Below are 27,125 nucleotides of genomic sequence, written 5' to 3' on the forward strand. Positions count from 1 at the left end.
GATTTACTGAACACGGCCACAGCAGATCGTGAGCCCCAGGCCAGGGTGAGAGGTTTTCACAACACACTCTGCTCCGTGAGAACATTTTGACTTCTCGTTTGTCTAGTTACACACCAACCCCATAGTCCCTGGCCCCTGGCCCGCAGTAACACTCTTAAAATGCGAGATAGATGCCCAGAGCCTCCACCAGCAAAATGCCCGAGCACGCCAGGACGGAGGAGGGGCAGGTGTCGGGACCAGGGGCTTGGCCTCGTGTGTTTGAGGCTCAACACCTTCTTCTCGGTGGCCAGCACTTACCCGAGCTGAGAAGTGTTTTCTGGAACCTGAGATCCAAATGGCTCAGCTCGGTTTCCTGGCTTACAAGGAAACCGACCGCATCAGCTGTGGCCATTGTGTGTTAACTGTAAAGGCCAGTCCCCACCCCCGTTCCAAATTCCAAACTCTACTGCCTCAACTGCATGTCACAGGTGAGCGGGAGGCCAGGCCCTGGGCTGTTGGGGGGTAGGTGACCCCGTGGGTCTTTGAGCTGGAGCTCACGTATATGGATTGAATGCGCTCCACTGGGAATGTTCTGCAAGTGAACACAAGGACTTATGGAGCCAATTTAAATGAACTGTACCCAAACACCCAGAGGCCTGGAGGGGAGATTACAATGAAAACGTAATTCAAAGCAATGTCTTCCAACACCTTTCACTTGGCTCCACAAAGGCTCAGGGGTGGGGACATCCTCTCAAGGAGCTTGTGCTGTGTGCCTGCTCCCGCGTGACACCCAGACACAGAATTCCTTTACCGGCACTACGGTAATGAATACTTACCGTATGCCTGGTAATAGCTGGCTGCCAATCCTTTCCTTACTAACGGGAAGATTGTAGGTGATGGGACCATAAAGCCTATGCGAACAGGTCATCTGGGGCTGTGCCGTCTGGTTCAACTGCAGACCATGCACAGGGCTGGGGCGCTTCCAAACGAGGTGAGCCAGACCAGAGAACTCGATTTTAATTTTGTTACGTCTAAAACTCAGCCTTCAGAATGCTGGGATTACAAGTGTGCGCCCAGCTGGTCCTTACATGGGTGAGGCTGGCCTTGAACCCGTGGTTCTCCTGTCCCAGCCTCTGAAGAACTGGAATTATACAAATGCACCTCTACACCCGACTTACTGTTTGTTTGGTTTTTTTTTTTTTTTTTTTTTTTTTTTTGGTGGTACTGGGGATGGGACCAGGGGCCTTCTATCTCTGAGCTCTACCCCAGCCCTATTTTTTATTCTTTATTTTGAAACAGGGTCTCCCTGAGTCACAGAGGGCACTTGTGCTTCCTGGCGCCTGACTCTGTGTGGCATTTCTATGAAGCAGGGCTCCTTTAGAGCACCAGTCTGAAAGCCAAGCACGCTCCTGCCCCCTGCTGGAGACACTGGTGCAAAACAAGGCCCAAAGTGAGGCCAGTGGGCCTGCCTGGACTGCTGTCAGTGGGAGGGAAGTTGAGAAAGGAGGACGACAGATTCAAGGCCAGCCTCAGCAACCCAGTGAGACCGTTTCAAAATAAAGAATAAAAACGACTGCAGGTGTAGTTGGAGGTAGAATGTTCCTAGGTCAATTCTCAATACAAAACAGGCCCATAGGAACTTGGGTAGCAAGGCCCTCTGCAACTCAGCGACACCCTGTTTCAAAAATAAAGGGAAAAGAAATAGGGCTGGGGTGGAGCTCGGGGGTAGAATGCGCCTGGGTTCCATTCTGCACCCCTTCACACACACAAAAAAACAGCCCCAAACCAAAGCGTGACATCCAGAACTTAGAGCCTGAAACGCCAGGTAGAGCTGGGCTCACACACCGCCAACAAAATCTCTGCTGTCCAGAAGAAATGAGCAATCTTGCCCTTTCGATGGAGTCTGGAGGCAGATTCCTAAGAATTCAGGCCTTTGGTCTAAACTTACTTGGTACCGGGGCGACAGGCTGGGAGCAGAGGCCACTGGACAGCGCTCGGGGCAGAGATAGGCTGTTAGTCTCAGATTCCCCACCCAGATGCGTGCGACCTTGGACCAGTCCCTGACCCTCCACCCTCCCAGGCACCATTTATGAGAGGGGGCGGCCCCGTGCGCTCCTGCCCTGTCCTTACGGCCCCTCGCAACTTGTGCTGGTTTCGTGCAGGATGCCCGCACGGCCTGGTACCCAGTTCTTCATCCTTGTCTGGAGCTGTGGAGAGAACACTCGAGACAGGGTGGTGCTGGCGTGCTAGCCTCCTGGAGCCTCCCGGAGGTCCTTGTTAGTGAGGGCGACTCCCTGCTCCACTCCACGCAGCCCTAGGCCCTGATCAATCAGGCTCCAGAGAGGAAGAAAGAACCTGGGGTGGGGGTGTTTTGGGGGTGAAAGGAGAGGGCAAAGAAAAAAGGTCTAGTCAAACCAGATGTAGTGGCACATGCCTGTAATCCTAGTATTAGGGAGGCCGAGATAGGAGGGTCGCGGTTCACAGACAGCCTCAGCTCCTACTCAGTGAGACCCTGTTTCAAAATAAAGAATAAAAGCCGGGCGTGGTGGCGCACGCTTGTCATCCCCGCGCTTGGGAGGCTGAGACAGGAGGATCGCACAGGTTCGAAGCCAGCCTCAGCTACTTAGTGAGGCTCTCAGCAACTCAGTGAGACCCTGTTTCCAAATAAAATAGAAAACAGGTCAGGGAGTGTAGCCCAGAGGTAGAAGGCCCCTGGGTTCCACCCCCAGCATAAATAAATAAATAAATAAATAAATAAATAAATAAATAAATAAATAAAGCAAGCAAGCTGGGGAGTGTAGCTTGGAGGTAGAAGGCCCCTGGGTTCCATACCCAGTACCAAAAAAAAAAAAAAAAGGGCAAACAATAAAAGGGGAGGGTAGTACAGAGGTGTAACAACGCTCCTGGATTCAACCTCCAGGACCCCCAAAATAAAATATTAATTAATTAAAAAATTAAAAAGCTCTACTTGCTACAACTCAGGAGCCTGGTCTCTGAAGGGGACTGGCTGCCTCGAGCCACGCCCACCCCGAACACACTTCCAGCTGGTGGCCGAGAGCGCTAGGTGCCAGGTGGCTCCCAGAATAAAAGGAAGGTCCTCAACGCCCACCTCCAGATTTCCAAGGCCCTCCCTGTCCCGGCTTCAAGCGCACCGTCGCTCCGCCAGCTTCAGGGTCCCTTGGACACCGGGCCCTTGGCGCCCACGCGATGCCCCATCTGCCTGCAGAGAAGGCAGAGACTCCTGATCTACGCTCCAGCCAGGCTCTGGAAGCCAGACCTTCGGAATAAGACACCTACATGCCGGTATTTGCAAAAGTAAATGAATGGAGCCCTGACATCTAAGTCACACGTGGAGATGAAACAGACAGGGTTCCAAGCTCCCCAGTCAGGCTTTATAGAACATTGCAAGTCTTCCACAGCTCACCGATCACGGGAACGCGTCACCGCTGGGCCGGCAGCGCACGGCGGGGAGCCAGGCCCTCCACAACCACAAGCGAGGAATCAACAGCCAGGCCCAGAGGAGTCTTGGTCCCGGACACAGAGCCGCCTGAGGCCTGTCCCTCCCAGGGAAGCCCAGGACTCAGGCGGCCCTCGGTCCCTCAAGTTCTCTCTGCTGCTCCGGGAGAGGAAGGCACGTTAACAGCACAAACCCGAGTCAGAACGCTCTCGAGGTCACATGGCTTGTTTGTAATACGAAATCATGTCGTCCAGGGTTATGCATAAACATTATAACTAAAACTGATGGGCGGCGGCTTGTGAGAGACTCAGGCAGCAAAGATTCTTTCCCAAGGATAACGTTATTGGGCCAAAGAGTAAGTTCAAACTGACCTTAGTTTGAGCCACTGTATAAGATCAAGGTTTCAGTCAGCCTTGTGAAGTGAGACAAAATACACTATGGTTATTTAAATGTCCGGCACCTTGCCCTAAACTTTATAGAAAATAATAACTTTTACTGTCCTTGGCAATCCTGCTTGCATGACTATGCCCTTGCTTTTCTGCCCAAAAATAAAGTATAAAAACTATAACAAATCCTGAATCAAATGAAGAAGCTTGACTCTATTTCATGTGGTCATTCTTCTTTCATTATCGGCCTCGGTTTCCCCCTCATCAACACACGAACCCCGACTCTGCTAGGGCTGGACCCCGGCACACAAGAAACAGCCGGGCATGGTGGTTCATGTCTATAATCCCGGTACTTGGGAGGCTAAGATTCCAGGAGGATCACAGGTTCAAGGCCAGCCTCAGCAATTTAGTAAGACTTTGTTTCCAAATAAAAACTAGAATAGTGCTGGGGGTGCAGCTCAGAGGTAGAATGTCCTGGGTTCAATCCTCAGTACCACAAAGAAGAAAAGAAAGTGTTAAGATCCAGGGCTGGAGCCCAGGCTGGGGTTCCAGGTCTTTATTCCTCCTGTGCCTCTGCTTCACAAGCCAAACAATAAAGGACCAGAGACTCCCAAAGCCTTCAACCAAAGTAACAACCCCACAATCCCAGGTGAGGCAGGAGGAGCGGAGATGAGAGCCGGGATGCGCTGCAGGCTGCTCCACTTTGACTGCACTTTGAAAAACTTAAAGAAAAGAGATTTTTAAAAAGAACCACGGTGGCACTTCATATTTTCTGGGAATGACAGATGTTCAGAGGACAGAGCAAAAACCAGAGGGACAGAGACGCTATTTATATGGAACCAGACAGATGCCTTTCACATTTTTTCAGTTTTTCCTGGTTTCTTTTCAAAGCTAAATGAGGGTTTGCTCAGAAGTTAGAAAGTGGCCCATCCCTTGGCACGAGGCGTTTGTGAAAGCTGGGGAGGCCTTTCTAGGTCCCTAGTCACCTGTATTCCCCTTTCCCTGCTGGAAACAGAATGCTCTTGATGGAGAGACCACTTCCAGCTGCCTGCAGCTTGGAACAGCCCAGGGGACTGAGCTCTGGCCAGCGGGATATAAATGCCCAGGTTGGCCCGGCATGGTGGCGCACGCTTGTAATCCCCATGCTTGGGAGGCTGAGACAGGAGGATCGCACAGGTTCAAAGCCAACTTCAGCTACTTAGTGAGGCTCTCAGCAACTTAGTGAGAAGACCCTGTTCCCAAATAAAATATAAAATAGGCCCTCGAGTATAAAGCCCCTGGGTTCCATCCCCAGTACCACACACACACACACAAAAATTAAATGCACAGGTTGTAGTAACTGACTCAGAGTCCTAAAAGGAAGCTGCTCCCCACTCCCCTCTTCCTCCTCCCCGGGGTGGGCAGGACCTGGATGGGGAGCCAGCTCTCCAGGCAGTGAACTCACCAGGGGCCTAGGGGCCTGGGACTGGGTGGCCGCTCCAGGCGCAGCCACTGGCCTGCCCGGCACCTCAGAAGTGCTGGGTAGAAACAGGGTTCTGTCTTCTTTGAGCCACTCTGTGACGGAGTCTCTGCTAGGACAGATTAGCTTTTACTTCATAACACTACAACGAGGAGTCTGACCACAGCCTTGAACAGTGCTGGCTGTTAAGCTCCAGGGTCCAAATCGCCAGCTTCTAGAGCCCGGTCTTTGTTAAGCTGTCTCTACTCCTATCTCTAAGTTCTTTATTTTTTTATTTGCGGGTCTGGGGATAGAACCCAGGGGCATTCTACTTCCAAGCGACAGCCCCAGCCCTATTTTTTATTCTTTATTTTGAAACAGGGTCTCACTGAGTTGCCGAGGGCCTAAGTAGCTGAGGCTGGCTGTGAACCGTGATCCACCAGTCTCAGCCTCCCGAATGCTGGGATGACAAGCGTGCACCACCAGGCCCGGCATGCTCTAAAAAGTCAGTGTAGGAAAAATAAAGAATGAGTATAGTATAAGCAATTGAAACTACAGCCATACGCAAACATGCTGAGATCTAGAAAGCTCAGAAGGAATTTTCAATGCATTACTGCAGGACATGATAAGTATTTGCGGTAATAGACATGTTTACAATGATTTAAAAACTATACAAGGGTTACATGTATCAAAATATCATGTACTAGCTCATAAATATGTACAGCTCAAACATTTTTTGTATACTTGAATTAAAATTTTTTACCCTAAAACATTTATGTGCACAACTAAATTTTATCTTAAAATACTCTTTCTCTAAGTCTCAGTTACTAAACTGTGCCATTCTAAAAAAATCCAACATATAGTTTGTTAATATGCCTGCCCACTGCCTAAAAATACTAAAGAGCCATTCTGTATTACTTTGGTTATAAAAATTACTCCTGGCAGTACTTCAGAGGTCTTTGGCTTCCATGGAGAAAAAACTAAATGGCTAATTTCACACACCAGCCCTACCAGAGCGACTTCACTGGAACTAAGCTTTTCCCTTTCAAGTAAAAATCCGAAGCCGTGATATACCTGTGTCCTCATCCTCTGTGCCATCTTCTTTGGACTTTTTCATCTTCTTTTGTCGGAGTTTGGCAAGTCTTGCTTCTAAAATAGCCTTTTGTTTTTCCTTTATATTTTCTCGTTTGGTCCTCTGATCTGTTGTCTAAACAGAACCGAGAGTCAGACGTCTCGAGCGCTACTCCAAGAACCCTCTGAGGCCTGGCGGAGTTCAGCGAGGTCACAGGACATCGTGGAAACTTCAGAAAACCCCCCCAGCTCTCCTCTCCTCCTGGATCCCTTCAAGAACTTTCCATTTTGTCACATGGCCCACCCAAAAGGACCCCATCTGAAACCAGCTTCAAATGACCCAATTTTCATAGGTTACTTCTTCAACAGTCATTAGAACACTTCTAATCTTAAAGTTTGGAACACCAAAACAGCAATTACTTTTGTGCAACCATTGACAGCATTTTGAATAGCGATTTTAATTTCTAATTTAATTTACTGGATTTTCCTTTCGCTGAAAAGCCCCATGAGAAGCCGCCCACCCAATCCTTCCTCACATCAGCGTTGAATTCCATTTTGTACCTGCTCACGCAGCATCTCTAAGGTTTTCATTTGCTTGTGTCTCAACTCCTGTTCTCGGGCAAAGGCAAAATACCCAACACCAAGCTGCAGGCCTCTGAAATAAGTTAAAATTATTTGAAAGATTAGATTTCCTTCATCAGTAATCTGCAGTCACGCCAAACTTCCTACCAAAACAAAAAGAAACACAGTGATATTCATAAAAGTTTTTAAAATGCATCTAACCCCTAGTACAAAAAAAAGTTTTCATCTTGTTTGCCAAGTGATACCCATAAAAAGATTACCTTTCGGCCATGGCTATCTAGTTCACTTATCTTAAGGAATGAGCTCTTGGATTAGCAGGCCGTGTGTCGGGCTCTGAAGTGGACATGGGCCTTCTCTGAATTTCTACAGCAGACGCTCCCACTTCTGTGCCAGGCTGTGGCTCTACAAACCCGCCCTCCTGCTTGCCACCGCTGAGACTGAAGGGCAGGACGAAGCCCAACGTACCGTGGTCGCGGATGTCTTCATAGTGAACGGGCCCCACGGGCCTCCTCAGCGCCTCCTTTTCTCTTCCTCCCGCTGCTGGCACTGAAGCTCCTTCCTTATATCTTCCGACAACAAGGTCTTTTCATTAGCAGGACTAATAAATCTAACGGGGAACAGAGCGAAAACTGTCTTCAGATACGGACTGAGAGACCGCAACGCTTCCGCTCCAGCCGCTGGACCACAGAGATGGTCCAGTATTGGATGGAGACGACAGCTCCTGACAGAGGCCTCTGGCTCATGGCACCACCACCTCCCGATTTAAATCATGCACCACACGTGCTACACGAGCGTCCTGCAATCTTGCCTCAGCACAACGATGAGTTAATGTAACCTTCCTTCCCATGCTGCCCCTTGGGCTACCAGATGGAAGGCAGGACTCTGGACCTTCTAAAAAGTGACTCAATATAATAGTCAATAAATATTCTTATGCCTTAAAAAAAGACTTGGGCCAAGGTTTGCAGAACACATACGTACAGCCTCCCCTGAAGAGTTTTATCCATCTCCAGCAAATCTGGCAAATCCTTTCTCATGCAGCGCCAGGACCGCCCCAAAGAGTCCACATAATCCACCCTGAAATCAAAGCGAGAAGATGTGAGGTGGGCTTTGTGGAGGCTCCGCACACGTGCTAACTACACCTCGTTGCCAAGGCCCCTCCGCAGAGGGACCACTACTGCTGAGAATGCGCTAGGGGGTTGGTGGTGTCAGGGACTGAATTGTTCTACCTCTGAGCAATACCCCAGCCCTGTTTGATTTTTTAGTTTGGAGCAGGATCCTAACAGTTGCTGAGGGCTATGCTAAGTTGCTGAGGCTGGCCCCAAACCTGCAATCCTCCTGTTTCAGCCTCTCAAGTACTGGGATTATAGGCGTGCACCGAGAATATGCTTCTTAAATGTGCAAAGGTGACACACAAGTCTGTACCATGGTGCATGCCTGCGGTACCCAGGAAGCTGAGACAGGCGGATTCAGGTTTGAGGGAGGCCCTGGCAACTTAGTGAGACCCTGTTTCAAATTAAAAATGAAGTAGGGCTGGGGGTGTAGCTCAAAGGTAGAATGCCCTGGGTTCGATCCACAGTACCACACACACAAAAAAGCTGACATACAAGAAAGTGTATTGTGCCCTCCATTAATTTTTTCTTCAGTACTAGGGATGGAACCCAGGGGCATTCTACCTATGAGCTACACCCCCAGGCCTATTTTATTCTTTATTTTGAAATAGGGCCTCACTAAGTTGCAGAGGGCCTCACTAAGAAGCTGAGACTGGCCACGAACCACGATCCTCCAGTCTCAGCCTCCCAAGTGTGCCACCACACCTCTTTTTCTTATTTCTTCTCATTGGTACAATTCTTGGTATCAAAGAAATTTCATTTAAGTAAGCCAGAGTGTTTCTCAGATTCTTTTTAATTAGGAGGAATACAAACAACATACCTGGTTACCTCAGCTTTGCCCAAACTAGACAGCAGAGACAGGAAAGCCAGGAAGACAGCAAGGCAAATGAAATTCCCTGCCTTCCCAGGGTAGTAGTGGACCCGGCTTCTGCAATCATGGGCAGAGACTGCCCTTTCTGCACTCCCCAAGGAGCCCAATGCCTTGATTTTAAGGGTCATGCGTTGCCTGGGGTATGACCTGTTGCGGTTGAAATGTGTTTGGTGTGTGAGGGGAGAAGTAATTCCCCACCACAACCACACAAACAGGAAAACATAAAAACTGCGGATTCTTGTTCTGAGCTAAGTATAAATACACATTAGCCTGAACTCTTGCTGAAGATTTAAAGAAGTTTATTAACAGATAGAAATACAGTGAATAGGAACAGCTCCATACTAGACTGGCATGGAGGGAGGACTCGAGTGAGTACACCAAAGGAATTACACGTGGACTCAGCCTTTTTTACACCCATGACTTCCATCTTGTTCACGTAATCCTGACGTAGTAACCATCCCTGTAAGGCACCTCCCCTTAACCCTGTAAGGTACCTCCCAACCAGGTGTGGCAAGGCAGCTTCTTTCCTGAAGGGCAAGGTCAAACCCTGCCCCATCCTCTCTAGATCATCATGTAGATCTGTCTTTAGAAAGCACAAGTCCTAGCTCTCCTCTATTGACTTGTTAATTATTTTGAGCTAGGTCAGTTTACATTGGAATAGCTGCCTGTTTTAGGCAGAAATCAAGTCCTTTCTTTACCCAGTCAGCCGCCATTTTGACACAACTACTTTTGAAATATATCAATTATTTTCTTTTAAAATATATTAATAATCATGTAGCCATTTGGGGAGAGTATGGTTGTGGTGAAACTGTTCCCCGGGGACCCCTGCTAGGGTCCCAGACACACTTTCCCCCAACCCAAAACAAAAGCCAAAATGAACAAAAACAGAAAAATACTACAGGTTCTTGTCCTAATCTAAGAATAAATATGCATAGCTTGGACAGTTGCTAAAGATTTAAAGAAGTTTATTAGAAAGATAGAAATACAGAAAATAAAAAAAAAGCCTCATGCCAAAATGGCATAGGGGGGGTGACTAGCCCATTCCCAATACTGGTACATTCCCCCCCTCTGTCTAGTAACTTCCTGACACCTGTCAGGCCAAAGGTAAGTACAGAAAACACAATTTGACTTTTACAAGTGTACAGACATGTAACGTGAGCTAATTTCCCATCAATGTCACCCCATTTTTACATACATACATGTACCCATAGCAAAGGAATCAGGGCCACGACTCATCGAGCTGCTTCGAGCTGAACAGGGGCGATGTAAGGGGGCCCCCGGCTTAGGGTACATATGTATGTAATTGGCATGGGGAGATCAGATGGGTCCATGCGGTGTGTGTATGACCATCCAGAGGACTCCGATAGATGATCTTCTCAGGGTCTGTCTGTAACACCATCTGGAATCTGAAAGCTTGCTGAGATTACGAGCGTGTGCCACCATGCCTGGCAGGTTGATATATTTAAAATGATAAATCCTTTGGCCAGCTAAAGCAGGTTTCCCATACAAAGAGGAACAAAGGTATTCCTCATGCCACTGTAACAAAATACCGTAGGCTGGGTAAATGATTAAAAACAAAAGTTGATTTCTTGAAGCTCCAGAGTAAGTCCAAGAACATTCCACATTGGAGAGAGTAGGTGGCTTGAAATCACTACATCAAGCCCTTTCTTTTCCTTTCTTTCTATTTTCTCTTTCTTTTTTGGCAGTAATTGGGATTCTACCCATCCTTCCAATGAGCCTCAAACTTGCAGCCTCCTGACTAGCTTAGATGACAGGTTTGTGTCACCATGCCAGTTTAATAAATGTGTGAGTGTGTGCGCGCGCGCGTGTGTGTGTGTGTGTGTGTGTGTGTGTGATCCTGGGGTTCAACCCAGGGCCTTGCACACGTTCACTCTTTTCTAAACATACACCTCCTGTCCTGGAAATGGATCTTCATAGCCTAGCCCCTCCTGAAGGCCCCTCTCAACACTGGTGCACCGGGGTTGAGTCCTCAACTGGAATGCCGGGGGACACACATGCTCAAACCACAGCAACAGATAAGCAAGAGCCAAGGGAGTTGGTCACTAGACCTGTCCTGAGTGAGGGAAGTCCTTCAGGTGGAACTGCAGGACGTTTGATAGGAACTCCTAGCTGGGTGAATACAGAAAAAGCTCTGATAAAGCCAATTTCATGACAGAAAAGTTAGTGCGACTTTTGTTTCTACAAGATTTAGGAGACTAATGTAGAAAAGACTCCAATCACCAGTCTATATTAAAAAGGGAATGGTCTTGGAGGCCAAAGGTAAGACAGGCCAGGCAGGCCATGCCTCGCCCTGATTGGCCCATGCTAGCCGTGACATCACAAAGAGCCTCTGTGAGGCATCAGGCACAGGCTATATAAGGGGCCGGCCATTGCTGGGCATTTGTCCGTTGAGTACAGGGAGCTCATGTGTGGTGACCTGTAGGACTGCGTCTTGGTGCTTGTGTGGATTTGGATTCAGCTTCTATTTGACTTCTGACTTTGGACTTTTGACTTTAGGATTGAATTTTGGCTCAGGACTTTGGATTTCAGACTTTGGCTTTGTCTTTAATATGACTGGTAAGGAAGAAAGGAGGGAGGCGAGTCCAGGCGTCTCCACCGACAATCGCTGGGAGGAGGACCTCAAGGGCCAGTATACCATCGAGAGGGAAATCAGCAGTGGCGCCTTTGGCAGCATGCACCTGGCCCGCCATATCCTCACTGGGACAGAGGTGGCGATAAAAGTTATAGATAAATCAAGGCATGGGCTCCCCTTCATGATGGAGGTAGAAATCATGAGGACAGCGGAACATCGACACGTGGTCCAGCTCTTTGAGATCGTGGACACACCAAACTCACTCTTTATCATCATGGAGTTCGTGAGTGGGGGCCAGCTGCCCATCGGCCTGGGGGAGGAGGAGGCCCGGAGGCTGTTCAGGCAGATCCTGTGGGCGGTGCGCTATTGCCATCAAGAAGGCATCGTCCACAGGGACCTGAAGCCGAGCAACATCCTGCTGGACCGGGAGGGGAACGTGAAGCTCATTGATTTCGGGCTGAGCCGCAAAATCAAGTCTGGGCAGCAGCTGACAGCGTTTTGTGGCACTCTCCCATTCTGCGCTCCTGAGATGTACGAGCAGCAGCCGTACGGCCCCGAGGTGGACATCTGGGGCCTGGGGATCCTCCTTCACTTTATTTTAACCGAGACTCTCCCCTTCCAAAGTACCAGCTTTAAGGAGATGAGAGAGCGGGTCGTGCGGGGACAATACAAGGAGCCCACTCACCTTTCACCCGAGGCTCGAGATATCATCAGGCAGCTGCTGACGGTAGACCCAGCCCAGAGGCCGACAGCTGATGATATTCTAGGGCACCCGTGGCTGGTCCAGGGCGAAGACATACCACCTCCTCCCAAGCCTCTCCCCAAGGAGCCCAATGCCTTGGTTTTAAGGGTGATGCATTGCCTGGGTTATGACCCAAACCTCACCTGGATGTCTGTGTCAGACAGACGATTTGATCATCTCAGTGCCACCTACCTCATGGTACAATGGAGGATGAGCCAGGGTGCAGTCCAGGTGAGGCAGAAACATCACAGCAGGGTGCCGCCTCCAACACCAGCACACCCTTCTACTCTCCCGCCAGTACTGAGAGCTAGCGAGCCAGCCCGTCCCACCAGCCCATTGCTCTCTGGGCATTCCCTGGACCAGGAGGATTCACAGTCAGGGCAGAAGGGGGACAGAGGACACAGCCTGCCACACATCTCCCTGGGCAGCATGGGAGGGAGTAGTGCCATCCCGATGGACAGTGCCAACAACTTGCCCAGCGAAAGCCAGCTCAGCCCGGAGGGGAGAGAAGAGAGCTTGCCAAGCAAGAGCCAGCTCAGCCCGAAGGGGAGAGGAGAGATTCTGCGCACAGAAAGTCTGCTCAACGTTCACCTGCTGAGCCTGAAGAAAAGTCACAAGCTCTTTAGAATTCGGCACAGGCACCTGAAAGAAGTAAAAGACAGCTGGGCCCCCTCTCTGCAGACCATCGCAGAGAGAGAGGAGGACGTGCCAGTGCCTGAGGTGCGCACCCCTGAGCAGAGTGACCAGAGCCTGCAAAGCCCCTCTCTGCCAACCATCGCAGAGAGAGAGGAGGACGTGCCAGTGCCTGAGGTCTGCACCCCTGAGCAGAGTGACCAGAGCCTGCCCAGCCCCTCTCTGCCAACCATCGCAGAGGGAGAGGAGGACGTGCCAGTGCCTGAGGTCTGCACCGCTGAGCAGAGTGACCAGACACATTTACACGGCGGATCCAGAATGGTCCCTGCAGAACTGCCAACAGGGCCCTTCGGCAGTCACTGGACTAAACGCCCGGCCTCGGCTCAGTGCCGCACGCGCGGCTGCCCTCTAGGCTGAGCTGCTCCCGCCCCTCCACCTCCCTGCTGAGCCCCACTGCCTAGCCCCTGGCCCACAGGCCTCGAGGGCCACGCAGACACCGAGCACTCTCCCTCCCAGGAGTCCTTTGCACACACTGGCCTCTCCGTGGGCCACTAAGAGTGCTCTGGGGTCGCTGGAGGTAACCAGAGCGGAGGCACTTGAGCTGAGACTTAGGATGGGAGGCTCTCGGCCATGGGCAGTGAGTGTGTAAAGCCTGAAACCCTGCAACGCGTCCTCGAACCTGTGAAGTCTGAACCTCCCCAAAAGAGTCTCCCCAGACTCTTCTGACCCACTGTTGACGACATCTCCAGCTTCTGCCTTCCCGCAGAACCTGTCCACCCTGCAAGCATCTGCCCTTCCTCCTTGCTCCTGCTTTTGAATGGGCTGAGAAATGTCAGGGAGCGAGTCTGCCCCACGCCCTAGCTGCCTGTGGCTCAGCCCGGCCCTGACTGGGAAACCCTGGCCCTTCAGCAGGAACTCAAAGGACTCAAGGGAGCCACTCCCCAAGCGGCCGGTAGAGTCTGCAGGCATGAGCACTGCAGCCGACCTGCCCCGAGTCCGCAGACACACGCACTGCAGCCGGCCTGCCCGTGCTGCGCCCTAGAGCCTCACGCCTCTTCACCTCGTAGAGCAGAGCGCCACGACGTGGGGCGTGTGCCCGTTCTTGTCCATCTGCTGCTCCCGCTTGCACAGTGTGGCCTTGCAGTGTGTGCAGCAGCGGATGCGGTCATCGTCCTTCTTGTCCAGGACAGAGCTCACGCTGCTCACGCTACTGCTGCTGCCCCGGCGGGAGCCGTGGACGCTGCTGGGAGACTGGCTGGGGCTGGTGTGGGCGCTCAGGGAGTCCTCGCTGGCGCTGGTGAGCTTGTCTGTAAACCGCCACAGACAAGCACTGATGATCCTCGCGGCCATCTCATCCCTCTGCCCATCCCCGCGCGTGTCAGCCCACAGGTGTTTGACTTGGGATCAGCACACAGCCCTCTGCCTTCCTGGTTAGCCTCTGAGGTGGGAGGGGAGCCATACTGCCATCAAGCGAGCGAGATCCCAACGACGCAGCTCGCTGTCCTCACGGCTGGCAGGGCCCTCCCTCCGCCCGCATGCCCTAGCCCCGGACACAGCCTGCACACAAAGGCGAAAGTGGTGGCCGCGGTTACAGAGGCCAAACTTATTTCCACAATCTGGACAGAAAGGGACATCCTGGTCGTTGACCCAAGGCACCACAGACTTTTCTATTGCTTTGGGAGGAACAATGCAAAAAACAAAACAAAAAACAAAAAAAGAACACACCATTTTAAAAAGAGATTTGGTTAAGGAGAAAGGTAAGAACAGAAAGAACGTGAACAAAGTTCTAGTTCCCTCCAATCTTGGCAGACTCGGTGTTGATTCTGTCGAATGCCGTGAGCTAACCAGGAGAAAACAGAGCCAAATGAGTTAGCCCGGCGATGGACGCACTCTCCCCACACTTTGCACTACTCAAGTGTCAAGCAGGAATTCACACTTAACCATTTCTCGAGTCCCACAGGTCATCAACAGCCCCACAAAGTCAGAAACAATTCCACAAGGGAAACAGTATCAGTTTCACATCCAGAAGGCACTGCCCTTTCTTTTGTTCTTTCTTTTGTGTGTGTGGTACTTTCTTTCTATCTTTTTTTTGTGTGGTAATGGGATGCAACCCACGGCATTCTACCTCTGACCTACACCCCCAGCCCTATTTTTTATTCTTTAATTTGAAACAGGGTCTCACTGAGTAGCTGAGGCTGGCCATGAACCCAAGATCCTCCTGTTTCAGCCTCCCAAGTACAAGGATGACAAGCGTGCACCAGCGTGCCCGGCAGGAACCACCCTTTCTGTGAGCCACTTTCAATCTCTTCATTGTCAGTGACCCATTTCAGCAATAACCAGGGTGTCTGAGGAGGAGGCAGCGTGGAGCTGCAGGTCACTGCTGCATATGGCTCCTGGCTTATGCTGAGAGAGCCCCTTGTACAGATTCCTTAAAGAATGCCAAGAGTGCCCTTAACTCCCAGCCTGCCCTCTCCTCCCCTCCACGAGCAAGCAAAGGCATTCGAAAGGTTAAAACAGGCCCGACCGAGGCAGGGACCTTGGATGGCTGACACACGAAGACTTCAATGGATGTACCTCTGAAAAGCGGGGGTAGCATTGGGAGAGCTGGCACAAGATAAGGGACAGACTCTGCAGCCAGTAGCTGATCTCTGCAAAGAACCCCAGCCTGTTGCTCATGGCTGGCCAGCCTCCTGCGGGCAATGGCTGCAGTGGGCACCCTAATCCCCGAGGCCCCAAAACAATAGGGAGACGTCTTATAAAACAAACTCCCCATGGTCTCTGGAGCCCATTAGAATCAAAAGGACATCTGTATGCTGGGCGTGGTGACACACACTTGTAATCCCAGCGCTTGGGAGGCTGAGACAGGAGGATGGCGCAGGTTCAAAGCCAGCCTCAGCTACTTAGTGAGGCTCTCAGCAACTTAGTGAGACCCTGTTTCCAAATAAAATATAAAATAGAGCTGGGAGTATAGCTCAGAGGTAGAAAGGCCCTGGGTTCCACCCCACAGTACCACAAAAAAAATTAAAAAATAAAGAATCAAAAGGACACCTGTGGCTCTCAGACAGCTGCATCCTTAATATCAGGCCATCTTTATGGATGAGTCTGATATATCCTTCAAGAAATGTACGGTCCTCAACCCATCCACCTTCCTGCCTGGAGACATTGAAGGCCCATCCATTCATGCAGAGAGACACTAACACACCTTCGGATGCCCCAACAAGACCCGCAGATCAGCCTCTGCTGAACTCTGACAACTACTTATTCACCGATGGCAGCTCCTTTGTGAAGGAGGGACTACGATGTGCTGGTTATGCCATCACGACACCTTTTGAAGTGAGAGGCAGGATCACTGCCACCCACCACTAGTGCCCAGTTAGCCAAGCAATAGTGCTGCCAAGGCCCTTAATAGGGCTGCTGGAAAAATGGTTGATAGCTATACACATTCCAAATATGCTGTCCTGGTCATTCATGCCCATGGGGCTACATGGAAGGAAAGGGGGCTTTTTACTTCATCTGGATCCTCTATTAGCACAAGTCCCAGATTACGGGCTTATTCACAGCTGTCCTGCCACCAAAACAAGTAGCTGTAGTTCACTGCAGGGAGGATCAAAAGGGAACAGACCTTGTCAGGGTAATTACCTGGCCAACAGGGCAGCCCGAGAGGCTGCCACCTGCACAGACCTAACAAGTGTCTGTCCGATCTTGTGGGGAGGGTCACTGTGACCTGGCACGAGGCCTGTGTATTCCCCAGAGGTAAGTGTCAAAGCTAAACCACAGGGGCGCACTGTAGACCCTTCTGAGCCTGTCTACTTAAACAATGCTTCCTTGGATCTGAGCCATCCTCGGCTTGTCTTCCTAGCTAATGACAACACTTCAAATCTAAACCGTTTTGATTTGATGCCACAAGCAAACCTCTGCAGAATCATATTACAGTGGGGGAGTACTACTGTCCTAGCAACATTCCTTGCTGTCCCTGTCCAAATGGGCACAACTGATGCACCTGCTTTCACCGTCTTGCTGAGGGTCCTCTGCTGGACCCACTGGGGCATTGCTGAGCTAATCAAACTCATTTGGTCCTAAGGCCTACTCCTACGTCACACCGCAGTATATGGGCAGGACCTCTAGGAAAGGGGGATGGGAACAGAAATACCTCGCTGGTTCATGCCATCCCGATAACTACTCCTATATAGGAAAGACTGGACCACACTTCCAGAGGGGGTTGTTGTCCCCCAATTGTACCAACAACTCCTCTGGCTCAGTAACTGTTATCAGAAGTTTGATAGTTCTACCTGTCAAAAAGCCTGTACCCCCTACCAGATATCTCATCCTGTGTGGCCACCCACAGAAAGAACTCCCTGACTCTGATTCTCCAGCAGGCTCTTTCCAGTCCCCTCCACAGCCTTGACATATTCCTGCATCAACAACAAATCTTTCTGAGGCCACTGTCCTCTGGTCAGGTCACCTGCCATTTTTATGAGATAACAATATAGGTAACAGCAAGGGCGCCACCGTGTGGCTCCTAATGGCAGGGCACATTAGCGCTGGACGACTGGCCTCTTGGGGAAGGTTTGCCTATCAGGAGGCCACGATTACAAATCTAACCCGTCCCCTTGAAAACTTCATGGTCAGCACTGGCGACGCCTTACAAGGTCTCAAATGGAACATGCACCTTTAGTAGGAGTCGCATCTGACAACTGAATGGCTACTGATGATCTGCTTGCAGACAGAGGTGGTGTATGTGCAACCTTAAACAAAACCTACTGCACCTCCATGAACACACCAGGGATACCCGAGAACAACACTAACAGGATACACAAGCGAGCGTCATGGCTGCGCAACTTCAATACAGTCGACAGCTCCTCAGTGTGGAAAGCCGCCAGGAGTGCTGTGCCTCCCATGACTTGGTACCGGCCTCTTTGGGACACCTGGTGGCCATTCTACTTAGGCTTTTTTTGGCCAGAGTCTACTAAAGTATTAGTATAAAATAGGGGTCTGGGAGTGTAACCCGGAGGTAGAAGGGTTTCTAGGAACCCCAGTACCACCAAATACATAAATAAATAAATAAATAAATAAATAAATAAATAAAAATAAAAAATGAAAACAAAGAATTCATATTTATATATTCATAATTCTTTAAGATTTTTACCAATTTTCTTGTTGAAAATACTACCATCTTTCTTTTTATCAGATTTTCTGGTTTAACTAATATATACTGACATCTAGAGGTAAGAAATCATTTAAAACGTATCATCAAGAAATCTGGTTGACAGCGATTTCCACAGGAAAGGGAAACGGGGACAGGATAGGGAAGGAGCATCACAGCACTCATTTATCATTTTCTTTGATTTTTGGTGGTCCTGGGGTGGAGCCCAGGGGCTTTCCTACCTCTGGGCTATACTCCCAGACCTATTTTATATGGTATTTGGAAACAGGGTCTCATTCAGTTGCAGAGAGCCTCACTCAGTAGCTGAGGCTGGCTTCGAACCTGTGCGATCCTCCTGTCTCAGCCTCCCAAGCGCAGAGATTACAAGCGTGCGCCACCACGCCCAGCTCATTTATCATTTTCAAAAAAATTTTTATGGCGATACTGAGGATTGAACCTAGAGGCAGTCTACCTACAAGCTACACCTCCAGCCCTTTTTTTTTTTTTAATTTTTAAATAGGTTGCTGAGTCTAGAATCGAGCCTACAATTTTTCTATTTAAATCTCCCAAGTACTAGGATTACAGGCCTCACCCGTAAATCACCACTCCCAACTTATTTTCAATTTTTCGAGATAGTCTTTCTTTTTTCTTGAAGTACTAGGAATGGAACCGAGGAGTGGTCTACCACTGAGCCACACCTCCAGCTCTTTTTATTTTTGAGAAATGATTATGTAATTAGTGTTCCTTATTGGAGGAATAAGAAATGGAGGCCCATCAGAGTAAATGACATGCCCAACAGCAGGCACGGTAGCATGTGCCTGTACTCCCAGCTATTAGGGAGGCTGAGGCAGGAGGGCTGCTTGAGCCCAGGGGTCCAAGGCCAGCCTGAACAACATAGAGAAACCCTCAGAATCAAAACAACGAGCTAGGTGTGGTGGAGCGTGCCTATAATCCAAGGACTTGGCAAGCTGAACCAGGAGGATCACAGGCTCAAGGCCAGCCTCAGCAACTTAGCGAGTCTGTGAGAAAAGCAAATTCTCCAGCTTCACCTCAGACCTACTGGAGCAGAAACTCTGGGGATGGATCCCCACAATCTCTGTGTCCAACAGATTAAAACCTAAGAATCACCAGGCCAAAGACCAAAAGCTCAAACCAATGACATCTAGCCCTTTCACACTGCAGTCACGGTCATGGGGAGATGAGGAGTCCAGTTTCTGCTCTGTCTCTGGGCTCACGACATCCAGCAGGCATGTAACCCTTTCCTGACCACAAGAACACACATATCTCACAGGTGTTCCAAGGAAGAAGCACCCAGGGAAGACAAGGGCCGAAGTCACTTACCCTGCCGTCACACATGACCACGGGTTGTACTAAACTCCAGCGCCGTAATGATTCTGAACAGATGTGATGGTCTTGGGCCCTAAAACCTTTAGAAAAGAGTAGTGGCTCCAATTCTTCTTCAGGTTTTCTGAATGCCACGCAACAGGGTCATCTACTGGAACACAAAGTCCAGCATGGCATTCTGGAAAGCCAAGAAGAGAGAATGGGTTTAGTTTCAATCCCTAGAAAAGCAGCTAGAGGGAGTGGAAAGGCCTCAAATACTATGCTATCACGATCAATAGTCAGAAGATCTATGGTTATCATCAGATACTTAAGCAAGTCTCTGGAAACAAGGTGAGATTCATTTTCATCTGTACAAAAGAGGCAGCCAAACACACATTTCACATGTGTTGTGCCAGCAGTCTTCTGAATGCTTTAGAGATATCACACACAGTAACACATTTTATCTTCAAAACAATCTCACATGGCAGGGGTGCCACTCTCCCAATTTTATGAGGAAGGAAACCGAGGCCCAGAGAGCGCTGTGCACAAGGGCAGAGCTAACGGGCACACACCTGAGCAGTGCTACCAGATTCTGTGTGCTGAGCTGTGCTCTATTGCCTTTCAACTAAAAATAGCTAAATGTAAATATCCACTTTTCTTCCGGATCAAACTAACATCACATGAATAAACTCTACACAGTGGTACATAAAGGGAAATGCGTTATTCGCCCATTCTTCCTGAAGTACCTATGATGAGTTCTGATAGGTACTAGGGAAGAAGAGCTCAGTCTACTGAGATAACAGACAAGTTTTCACTAAATTGACTCCATAGGGGGATGAATGCTTCACTCAATAGTGGGGGTCAGATCAATAAAACAGAAAGCAAGCCAGGAGCACTGGCTGGCGCATGCCTGTAATCTCAGTAATTGGGAGGCCAAGACAGGAAGAGCACAGGTTCAAGGTTAGCCTCAGGAAGTATAACTTTTCCTAGAGGTGAGAAGTATGAGTCTTGAGGAATGTATGAGATGGACACGGAGGAGACAGAAGGGCTTGGGGGAGTGTGGAGAAGGGTAGGGAGTCGTGTTAGAGGAAGCTGCTCTTATAGACAGGAGAGCCAGGCAGTTCTGGGACCTGCAGCATACCACTAGAACAGGACATATTTATGTGGTGGGAGAGGAGACAAGACAAGCAGGCTGTAAGCCATGCTAGAAAAACTTTCCTGCAGGGCCAGGCGTGGTGGCACACACTTGTGACCCCAGGACTTGGGATGTTGTGACAGGAGGCTTGCAGGTTCCTGGCCAGCCGCAGCTACTTAGTGAGGCCCTATGGCAACCTGCCCACTGGATTCTGCAAACCAGCGAGAACTTCACAGCTGCTGTACCCAGCTAATTCTGAAGAATAAAAATGTTGAGTCCCAAGTAGACTCTTGTTAAATGTGCTAAGCAAGAGTAAATATACTGGCGCCCACTAGCAGCTGCCTTTACCTTCAAAGCACCCGCCCTGGGCCTACGGTCAATTTATCAGCGTTCTGGACTCAGAGAACTCTTTTGCATTTTTTCCTACAGCTACAGAAGAGACTCTCAACTTGGCTCCGCATTAGAATCACCTAGGGTGTCTTGAAATCCCTTAAGTCCAAGTCTCATCATGAACCAATTAAATCAGAATCTCTTGAGGTGGAAACCAAGTTGTTGCTTTCTGTGTGTGTGTGTGTGTGTCTGGTACTGTGGATGGAACCCAGGGGCTTTCTATCTCTGGGCTATACTCCCAGACCAATTTTATACATTCTTTGGAAACCGGGTCTCGCTAAGTTGCTGAGAGCCTCCCTAAGTAGCTGAGGCTGGCTTTGAACCTGAGATCCTCCTGTCTCAGCCTCCCAAGTGCCGGGATAACAAGCGTGCGCCACCACGTCCGGGATGTTGTTGTTTAGTTTTTTTGAGATTCCCTAGAACATTCCAAAGCTCAGTCAAGGCTGAAAACACCGACCTGGTACTTAACTATTTCTTTCCCTTCTTCCCACTTGCCTATGGGACAGCTTTCCCCGGGCCTAACTGCAGCTCCTGCCCGCAGACTGAAGGGGACGCCCACTTTTCACAGTTCAGCTCGCGCCCTGCTCCTGGAGCCCTTCCGCACGACCTGCATTCCGCTGGCCGGCGCCTGGAGTGCGCAGGGCGGACTGGCCCCTCGGGCTCCGCAGGAGGAAGGCAGAGGGCCTCTCCAGGTCCCGCTCACCTTCTCTCCGTTGGGGCCCGCCTGGCGGAACACCCCGGAGCCGTAGGCGAAGACCAGGCTCAGCTCCTGGGGGAAGCGAGACAGGATCCTGCGGAAGGCCACCCCCGAGCTCTGCAGCGCCTGCAGCGCCAAGGGCCGCGGCTCGGGACACAGGACCCGGAGGGGCAGGGCCTGGGACGGCCGCGGGGCAAGGGGCCCGAGCGAGACAGCCTGGGGCGCCCAGTTGTCAGGGGAGACCCGGCAGCTCCGGCGCGCGGCGATGACGCACGCAGCTTCCGCCCAGCCCCGCCCCTCCGCGCACGCGCTTTCAAGACGCCCAGGACGGCGCGCGCCGGCGAGTGGAGCGGGGGTGGCGCTGCAGCGGCCTCTGGTGGTGGGATGAGCGCACTGCAGGCCCGCCCCTCCGACCAATTGGGGTGAGGGCGATGGCTAACCAAACCATGCTTGACCCTTAACAAACAAACAAACAAACAAACAAACCCTGTAACAAGCTGGGCGTGCGGCGCACGCTTGTAATCGCAGCATTCGTTAGGCTGAGACTGGAGGATTGCGGTTCGCAGACAGCACCAGCTATTTAGCGAAGCCCTCTGCAACTCAGTATTGCAAGAATAAAAGACTAGTTTCAAGAATAAAAAGATTGAAAAATAGGGCTGGGGGTGAGGCTCAGAGGTACAATGCCCCGGGGTTGCATCTCCATTACCGCTATAAAAAAAAAAAAAGTAAACCTTCTAAAGCATAGTTTAGTGGCGTTTATTCATTCACAACCATCGTCTCTATAGGGGTCTAAATTGCAGGAGGGATTTTTCTTTTTGGGTGCTGGGAATTGAATTCAGGGGTATTCTATCTCTAAGATACACCCCCGGGCCTATTTTTTTTTTTTTTTTGGAACTGGGTCTGGCTAAAATGTTCAAGGTGACAAGGAGGCCCTTCGACAACCCCCCCCCCCCAGGTCGTGGGATGGAACCCAGGGGAATTCCACCTTCTAGCTACACGCCCTGCCCTATGTTTTATTCTTTATTTTGAAACAGGGTCTCACTAAGTTGCAGAAGGCCTCACTAAGTAGCTGATGCTGTCAGTGAACTGCGATCCTCCTGATTCAGCCTCCCAAATGCTAGTGTGTGGTGTGTTCCCGGGGATTGAATCCAGGGCATTCTACCTCTGAGCTACACCCCCAATCTTATTTATTTATTTCTTTTTTTGTGGTACTGGGGTTCCTGGAAGCCCTTCTATCTCCGGGCTACACTCCCAGACCTATTTTTACATTTTTATTTGGAAACAGTGTCTCGACTGGCTTTGAACCTGCGTGATCCTCCTGTCTCTGCCTCCCAAGCGTGGGGATTACAAGCGTGCGCCACCACGCCCGGCCCCAGTCCTATTTTTTAATTTTCATCTACAAACAGGTAGATGAAAGTCTATTTGCTGAGACCGTCGTCCAACCTGTGATCCTCCTGTTTCAGCCTCTCAAGTACTAAGATGCAGGTGTGAGCCACCATGCCCAGCTTATGATGAAGTCTTTAAAAGCCCAAACTTACACATTGTTTTTACTTAAATTAAGAAAGCCATTGGCGCTTCCTATACAATTTAATTTCCACATATGTTAGTCCCCATAACTTATGGAAGCAAAGAAGCTTCTAGACTTTTTCTCATTCTTATTAATGTGGGATAGGTCTTGGAGGCCCAAAGGTAAGGCAGCCCCAGCAGGGGCCATGTCTAGCCGTGACTTCACAAAGAGCTCTATAAGGACCTGGCCGTGGCTGGGCCTTTGTCCGTGTGTACAGGGAGCTATTGTGTGGTGACCTGTAGGACTGTGTCTTGGTGCTTGTGTGGTTTTGAATTCAGATTGGCTTTTTCTTCTGGCTTTGGACCTCTGGATTTTGCATTTTGCCATTGGACCTTTGGATTTTGGACTTTGGCTTCAATTTTTGGACTTTGGATTTTGGAACATTAGGCTTTATCTTCAAGCTCTGGGGACTTAATGGCTGGTACAATACAGAGTTTTGAGGCAACACCAGGTGTTGCCAGTCCCCGGGAGGACGCCCCCAAAGGCCAATATACAATCATGGGGGAAATAAGCAAGGGCACCTTTCACCGAATCCACCTGGCCTGCCAAACCTCACTGGGACAGAGGTGCCTATTAAAGTTATAGACAAATCAAGGCGTCAACTCCCTCTCCTTATGGCAGAGGTGGAGATAATGAGGACAGTGGACCATCAACACGTGGTCCAGCTTTTTGAGATTGTGGAGACACCGAACACAATATTTTTAGTCATGGAGTCCGTGAGTGGGGGTCAGCTGCCCATCGGCCTAAGGGAGGAGGAGGCCGAGCGGCTGTTCAGACAGATCCTGTGGGCAGTACACTATCTCCACCATGAAGGCATCATTCACAGGGACCTGAAGCCAGAGAACATTCCGCTGGACTGTGAGGGGAATGGTAAGATAATCGATTTCGGGATTAGTCGTAATCACGGCTGGGCAGCAGCTCACATCTGTTCGTGGCACTCTCCAATTCTGTGCCCCTGAGTCCTGTGAGAACCTACCATATGGCCCTGAGGTGGACATCTGGGCCCTGGGCGTCCTTCTGTTCCTATTGTTGACAAAGACTCTCCCCTTGAAAGGAAATACCTATGAGGAGCTGAAAGAGCAGGTCGTACTGGGAGGATACAGGGTGCCCACTCACCTTTCCACCAAGGCTCAGAATATCATCAGGCAGCTGCTCATACTAGACCAGGCCCAGAGACCAACAGCTGAAGAGATTCTAGGGCACCCATGGCTGGTCCAGGGCGAACACATACCACCTCCTCCCGAGCCTCTCCCCAAAGAGCCCAACGCCTTGATTTTAAGGGTCATGCGTTGCCTGGGGTATGACCTGTTGCAGTTGAAATGTGTTTGGTGTGTGAGGGGAGAAGTAATTCCCCCACCACAACCACACAAACAGGAAAACAGAGAAAAACCACGGATTCTTGTTCTGAGCTAAGTATAAATACACATTAGCCTGAACTCTTGCTGAAGATTTAAAGTTTATTAAAAGATAGAAATACAGAGAATAGGAACAGCTTCATACTAGACTGGCATGGAGGGATGACACGTGTGAGTACACCAAAGGAATTACACATGGACTCAGCCTTTTTTACACCCAAGACCTCCATCTTGTTCACGTAATCCTGATGTAGTAACTGTCCCTGTAAGGTACCTCCCAACCAGGTGTGGCAAGGCAGCTCCTTTCCTGAAGGGCAAGGTCAAACCCTGCCCCATCCTCCCTAGATCATCTTGTAGATCTGTCTTTAGAAAGCACAAGTCCTAGCTCTCCTCTATTGACTTGTTAATTATTTTGAGCTAGGTCAATTTACATTGGAATAGCTGCCTGTTTTAGGCAGAAATCAAGTCCTTTCTTTACCCATGTCAGCCGCTATTTTGACACAACTACTTTTGAAATATATCAATTATTTTCTTTTGAAATATATTAATAATCATGTAGCCGTTTGGAAAGAGTATGGTTGTGGTGAAACTGTTCCCCAGGGACCCCTGCTAGGGTCCTGGACACACTTTTCCCCAACCCCAAACAAAAGCCAAAATGACCAAAACCAGAAAATTACTGTGGGTTCTTGTCCTAAGCTAAGAATGAATATGCATAGCTTGGACAGTTGCTGAAGATTTAAAGAAGTTTATTAGAAAGATAGAAATACAGAAAATAGAAATACAGCCTCATGCCAAAATGGCATGGGAAGGGGGTGACTAGGCCGTTCCCAATACTGGTACATTCCCCCCTCTGTCTAGTAACTTCCTGACACCTGTCAGGCCAAAGGTAAGTCCAGAAAATACAATTTGACTTTTACAAGTGTACAGACATGTAACATGAGCTAATTTCCCATCAATGTCACCCCATTTTTACATACATACATGTACCCATAGCAAAGGAATCAGGGCGATGACTCATCGAGCTGCTTCGAGCTGAACAGGGGCGATGTAAGGGGGCCCCCGGCTTAGGGTACATATGTGTGTAATTGGCATGGGGAGATCAGATGGGTCCATGCGGTGTGTATCTATGACCATCCAGAGGACTCCGATACATGATCTTGTCAGGGTCTGTCTGTAACACCATCTGGAATCTGAAAGCTTGCTGGGATTACGAGCGTGCGCCACCATGCCTGGCAGGTTGATATATTTAAAATGATAAATCCTTTGGCCAGCTAAAGCATTTTTCCCATACAAAGAGGAACAGAGGTATTCCTCATGCCACTGTAACAAAATACCGTAGGCTGGGTAACTGATTAAAAACAAAAGTCGATTTCTTGAAGCTCCAGAGGTAAGTCCAAGAATATTCCACATTGGAGAGAGTAGGTGGCTTGAACTCACTACATCAAGCCCTTTCTTTTCCTTTCTTTCTATTTTATTTTTCTTTTTTGGCAGTAATTGGGATTCTACCCATCCTTCCAATGAGCCTCAAACTTGCAACCTCCTGACTAGCTTGGATGACAGGTTTGTGTCACCATGCCAGTTTAATAAATAAGTGTGAGTGTGTGCGTGTGTGTGTGTGTGTGTGTGTGTGTGTGTGATCCTGGGGTTCAACCCAGGGCCTTGCACACGTTCACTCTTTTCTAAACATACACCTCCTGTCCTGGAAATGGATCTTCATAGCCTAACCCCCCCCCCCTGAAGGCCCCTCTCAACACTGGTGCACCGGGGTTGAGTCCTCAACTGGAATGCTTTGGGACACACACACTCAAAACACAGCAGCAGATAAGCAAGAGCCGAGGGAGTTGATTCACTAGACCTGTCCTGAGTGAGGGAAGTCCTTCAGGTGGAACTGCAGGACGTTAGATAGGAACTCCTAGCTGGGTGAATACAGAAAAAGCTCTGATAAAGCCAATTTCATGACAGGAAAGTTAGTGCGACTTTTGTTTCTACAAGATTTAGGAGACTAATGTAGAAAAGACTCCAATCACCAGTCTATATTAAAAAGGGAATGGTCTTGGAGGCCAAAGGTAAGACAGGTCAGGCAGGCCGTGCCTCGCCCTGATTGGCCCATGCTAGCCGTGACATCACAAAGAGCCTCTGTGAGGCGTCAGGCACAGGCTATATAAGGGCCTGGCAGTTACTGGGCATTTGTCCGTTGATACAGGGAGCTCGTGTGTGGTGACCTGTAGGACTGCGTCTTGGTGCTTGTGTGGATTTGGATTCGGCTTCTCTTTGACTTTGGACTTTTGACTTTAGGATTGAATTTAGACTCAGGACTTTGGACTTCGGACTTTGGCTTTGTCTTTACTATGGCTGGTAAGGAAGAAAGGAGGGAGGCGAGTCCAGGCGTCTCCACCGGCAATCGCTGGGAGGAGGACCTCAAGGGCCAGTATACCATCGAGAGGGAAATCAGCAGTGGCGCCTTTGGCAGCATCCACCTGGCCCGCCATAGCCTCACTGGGACGGAGGTGGCGATAAAAGTTAGAGACAAATCAAGGCATGGGCTCCCCTTCATGATGGAGGTAGAGATCATGAGGACGGCCGAACATCAACATGTGGTCCAGCTCTTTGAGATTGTGGAGACACCGAACTCACTCTTTATCATCATGGAGTTG

General features: G+C 49.7%; 2 pseudogenes across 2 annotated transcripts in view; one reads left to right on the forward strand and one right to left on the reverse strand.

The window, feature by feature from the left end:
- Positions 1 to 27,125, forward strand: part of LOC308278474 (mitochondrial intermembrane space import and assembly protein 40-like) — a 207,554-nt pseudogene that overhangs the window by 163,978 nt on the left and 16,451 nt on the right. The window lies entirely within an intron of this gene.
- Positions 451 to 9,952, reverse strand: LOC308278389 (coiled-coil domain-containing protein 174-like; annotated as a pseudogene). Its single transcript has 8 exons — positions 9,945 to 9,952; positions 7,892 to 7,987; positions 7,379 to 7,520; positions 6,893 to 6,986; positions 6,335 to 6,467; positions 2,110 to 2,186; positions 816 to 931; positions 451 to 571 (listed from the first exon to the last, which is right to left on the reverse strand). The product of its transcript is annotated as a coiled-coil domain-containing protein 174-like (transcript).

The sequence above is a fragment of the Muscardinus avellanarius genome (genome assembly GCF_963383645.1).
Source record: "Muscardinus avellanarius genome assembly, chromosome: 22".
Lineage (NCBI taxonomy): Eukaryota > Metazoa > Chordata > Mammalia > Rodentia > Gliridae > Muscardinus > Muscardinus avellanarius.